Below are 5,348 nucleotides of genomic sequence, written 5' to 3' on the forward strand. Positions count from 1 at the left end.
CCCCGCTTATTAACTAACAATAATGTACCTCAAAGAAGCACAAATAAAGATATAGGTGCAAACAGAATACAGTGACGTCAACCTTGGTTTTAATAAGCAGTTATTATTTTATGACACAGAACGCTTGGTGAAACTCATGCATCTAGCAAGAACTTAATACACAAAATAGTCATATTGATTCAAGCATTTAACATTTATGAATGAATTAAATGTCAGTAGCCTAATGAACAATACTGTACAAATTATAGCGATCACGAGGTCGTTCATATTCTATCCCAAACGCGTACAGTAAAGTGGACATACAGCATAGCCTACAACACCCCATCAGTTATATTCAGGTCAATAGTGCCACCTTAAGTCGTTATAATGAGAAAACAACTCTCGTTATGTCGATATAACGAGAAAATTAAGTCGTTATAACGAGAAAACAACTCTCGTTATGTCGATATAACGAGAAAATTAAGTCGTTATAACGAGAAAACAACTCTCGTTATGTCGATATAACGAGAAAATAAGTCGTTATAACGAGAAAACAACTCTCGTTATGTCGATATAACGAGAAAATAAGTCGTTATAACGAGAAAACAACTCTCGTTATGTCGTTATAACGAGAAAACAAGATGCGAAAAAAAGAATGCATGGCCGCTTAGAACTTCCGTACTCTGGCGACTAAATGATGTCTAATATTAGCCAATTGCTAATAAATTCTCAGATTTTACTCGCCAGTGTGTGAGTTGGAGGCTAAGTATAAGTTTAGCTCAGATATATTTTCACTCACAGAACACTCTCTGACTGAGCGCATCAGAGCTTCACTCTCCGCAAAGCGATCTGTGCTGTTTTTCAGTTCATCTGAATGGATGTGCAACGCACAACGTACCGTAAACTCTAGTGTGAAGGCGCACGACTTGCCGTCATTTGTTTCACACACACGCAGAGAGAGAGAGAGAGGGAGAGAGGGAGAGAGAGAATTGACGCGCTACCTATGCGCGATTCAGTTCATCTGAATGGATGTGCAACGCACAACGTACCGTAAACTCTAGTGTGAAGGCGCACGACTTGCCGTCGCTTTGTTTCACACACACGCAGAGAGAGAGAGAGAGGGAGAGAGGGAGAGAGAGAATTGACGCGCTACCTATGCGCGATACATGTCAACGATATTCTTTGTTGTATTTTGCTGTCAAAATAACGGAGCTCCTTTGGAACTCTTCCGCTTTTAAGAACTACCGCTTTCTCCGGTAGTGGGCGGAACTAATGCGCAAACGGCAATCTCATTGGCTGGTGCTCACCTATTATCGTCCCTGTTTTGATTTCAGCAAATCAGTTCGAGCGAACCCACACAACCTGATTAATATTCATGAATCCAGTGGCTCATTAATCCTTGGTGCGTTGTATATTGTTCTTATTAGCAGAATTCGTATCATTATTATCTTGTCAGTATTTTTGTTAGTTTTTCCCCAATTTTTTTTTTTTTTTTTTTTTTTTTTTTTTTACAGAAAAACTGAATGACCAAAAAAGCACCACCACCAGTCCGAAGTTCAGTTAAAATGACTAATATGCAACAAAATTGACTGATATCTGCTGATAACAAAGTATTGAAATGTATCTTGCTATATTGTATAGTAGGCACTAACTTTATTCATATAATTATTTGGATGTTTGGTTATTTATCTATTATTTTTTCTACTTTGTTAATTCAGGGTTGTGGAACGGGGTGGGGAAAGAAAATACATAATTATGTAATTGTTTGACATTTTTTTGTTTAAACATGTTTGAAAAATTAATAAATAAAGTGCAAAAAATATATTTAAAAAATGACTAATATGCATTCATACATGGTTATCAAGTTTTAATTTTAATTACAAAAGGTCTATCATTAAATAATATTGATTATCATATTATAATGCTTGACTGACTGATGTTAAGTGTGTACTTTCAGATATTTATAAAACTGTGCCATTTTACAAACAAACAAACTAAATAATATATATATATATATATATATATATCAGTCTGGCGAATAAACAAAAATATTTACTAGCCAATGGCGATTCAATTGCCAAGGTGTTCGTAGAGGGCTGCCTCGCTTTTTCAGACCGATGAGCTTTGTAAAAATCGATGCGTTTCAGAAAGGCGGGGCATAGAGGAGAAACAATAATGTACAGTATGTGGAAAATAATGTTTTTTAACCACACCGAATACACAAAATAATGTTCTTTTTAGCAGCATCATATGACCCCTTTAAAAAGAAATGAAGTGCTGTCTGAAATTCTTATCTATTTCTTTGACAAGAAAAATGTCTGACAGGCTTTTAAAGTTACCGTTTTCACACGATGTTTAGTGGTACAAGTAAAGCAGTAAGCAGTTAAAAATAAATAATTTTACCAGCTAACTCTGCTAAATGACTAAATGTAAATGTAAATATATATATATATATATTATTATATATTTTTTAAGGTAAATATATTTAGTGTTGTACAAACTACATTTGTTTATCATTTCGTAACAGTTTATAATGTTTTTATTAGTTTACAGTGCACGTTTTGTGCTGTCGTCTCTGACTGAATGATTGCAGGTATTCTTTGCGTAATGTTAGGATAAAGCACAGCAAACTTCAGCTAGTTGTAGCCTATACATTGATTTCAGTTATTTGTGCTCTTCATTTGTAGCTTGTGATGCTTTAAAACTGTGTCTGTTATTAGTTGTTATCATTTGTTGAATACATCACTGGCTGCAACAAATGAAATATACCTATATAAACGTACCTGTGAATTTTTTTTTTTTGTATACTGGTGTGATGATCCATGTCTTAACCATTCTCCATGTTGCCTGGTTGTGAATTGTCTGCTGTCTGGTTGTAAACTATGATACAATCATACACTGCTGCAAAAACATGTTGCTAAAATTTCTTTCTTTCTTTTTCATGTTTCCAGTGTAAAATTTTGTAAAAACATTTTTTACAAACAAATGTAAATTTACCAATTAAGATTATCACAAGGTTTATGGTTCCATTTGCACCGTGAAACCAAAAATCCCAGAACACATGGATGATTACAGCTACACATGTTTCCAATAGTAGTGCAGATCCAACTACCATTTCAATTATTTATTTTTATGCTCTTTTGTTACCTTTTAAGTTTTAAAACTGTCATCTTCTGGCAATGAATGAAATAACATTCACCAACATATCAGTGGCCTAATAAACATTTTGCAACCTACACTTATGCTATTCTCTGTCATCTGTTCTTTGACCATGTGTTGCACTGTACCTGGATGATACACGATGATGATCACTGATAAAAATGCATGGTCTATTTTGATGCACAACAAACACTCATGCAACATTTTTTATAGGCTAAGTCATAAAGTTTCATAAACATATATACTCTTAATTAGGCTTTTTTAAATATATATATTTATATATATATACATAAACTGTTCCCTCCTGGTGGAATGACCTGCCCAACTCAATTCGAGCAGCTGAGTCCTTAGCCATCTTCAAGAAACAGCTTAAAACACATCTCTTCCATCTATATTTGACCCTCTAACTCTAGCACTCTCTATTCTAATTCTACTTTATCTATTTGTTGACTTGACCCTCTAACACTTGAACTCATTTTCCAACTGCTTGTTTTCTTTTAAAAAAGGCCTCTAATTCTATAGCTTTCGCTATTCTTTTTCTATTCTATCTACTTGTTTTCTTTTTGTAATGTGTATGTATGTGTAAAATGTCAGCTAAATGACTACATAAATAAATAAAAAGGGTCTCTAAATATAAAAAATAAAGTGGAATAAAGATTGGATTGTGGCCTTGATTAGCTTTTGATAAAATGTTGGTAAAATGTGTGTTGGTGTGAATGTTTGATATTATGTGAGACAGTGACATTTTGTTTTTAAAAATATGAATTCAATAGTGATTCACACTGAAAATCCAGGAAAATGTTAGTCATGGAGGATGCGATCAATAAAGTAAAGTTGTCCTGAATTTTGAGCATGAATTACTATTGAATCCTTGTTCCAAACTAAAAAGATTTATGCACCAAAACAAGACAACATAGGAGACAAGAGAGTGTGATGTTAATGTCCTTTTAGAATCTGCTGTATAAAAATATGACATAATAAAGCAAAAAAGAGACATTTCTTAACTTGATTATTGATCATGACATTACCATTCAAAAGTTTGGGATTACTGTTTTTTTTTAAGAAATTTATATTTTTGTTCTTCAAGGATGCATTCATTTAATAAAAATGACAGTAAAGACATTTATAATGTAAAAAAATAAATATATTTCAAATAAATGCTGTTCTTCTGAACTTTCCATTCATCAAGGAATCCTGTCGCTGTATAATGGTTTCCACACTTCATTCAGCAGTACAACCATTTGCAACTGTGATAATAATCAGAAATGTTTCTTGTGCAGCAAATCAGCATATTAGAATGATCTCTGAAGGATAATGAGACACTGAAGAGGAGAAGTTGAGATCTGACATTAAAGGGGGTCAGTGGTTGTTGTATTTATGACACTGTTCCAGAACACTTCAACCCAAATATTCAGACGTGTGCAGCACATTTTATGGAGGACTGTTTACTGATCCTGGTAGAGTAGACTACAATGCCGACTGTTCTGACTCACAGACTGTAGGTAAGTTTTTTATATTTAAAGAATTTGCCACTGACGATTCAAACGCGAGTTTTGAGCAGTGTAGAGTAGCGCTTGTTGTTTGTCATTTCTCCGATCACAAATGCAGACTTGGGTTTTATGTTTACACGGCGCGATGCAACACTTTTTTGAACCTTAAACCGCATAAACACATTTCATTACACCGAATACACAAAATAATGTTCTTTTTAGCAGAGCATCATATGACCCCTGTAAGAACAATCACACCAGGATAGATGAAAAACGATCCACAAATTCAAGTTTATTTCAGCTGTTATACTCAAATGATAACAACTAACAACAGACACAGTTTTAAAGCATTGCAAGCTACAGCACAACGAACTGAAATCAAAGTAAGTACACGGCGCGATGCAACACTACGCGTAAAAAGACAGTACAAGTCATTATAATCCGTAATTATGTCCCCACTGGATGCAACAAATGCCTCGTTTATAATGGGTTTTAATGTTTTTGTCTTGTTGCTCTGGCCTGACACGGCATCACAATATGGTAGGGGCGTAACATTTCCGTCACACGCTTGAGGTATTCGGCCAATCACAACGCACTGGATAGCTGGCCAATCAGAGCACACCTCGCTTTTCAGACCGATGAGCTTTGTAAAAATTGACGCGTTTCAGAAAGGCCGGGCATAGAGGAGAAACAATAATGTACAGTATGTGGAAAAGAATG

The sequence above is a fragment of the Sinocyclocheilus grahami genome, unplaced genomic scaffold (genome assembly GCF_001515645.1).
Source record: "Sinocyclocheilus grahami isolate Dianchi unplaced genomic scaffold, SAMN03320097.WGS_v1.1 scaffold152.1, whole genome shotgun sequence".
In the NCBI taxonomy this organism is placed as follows: domain Eukaryota; kingdom Metazoa; phylum Chordata; class Actinopteri; order Cypriniformes; family Cyprinidae; genus Sinocyclocheilus; species Sinocyclocheilus grahami.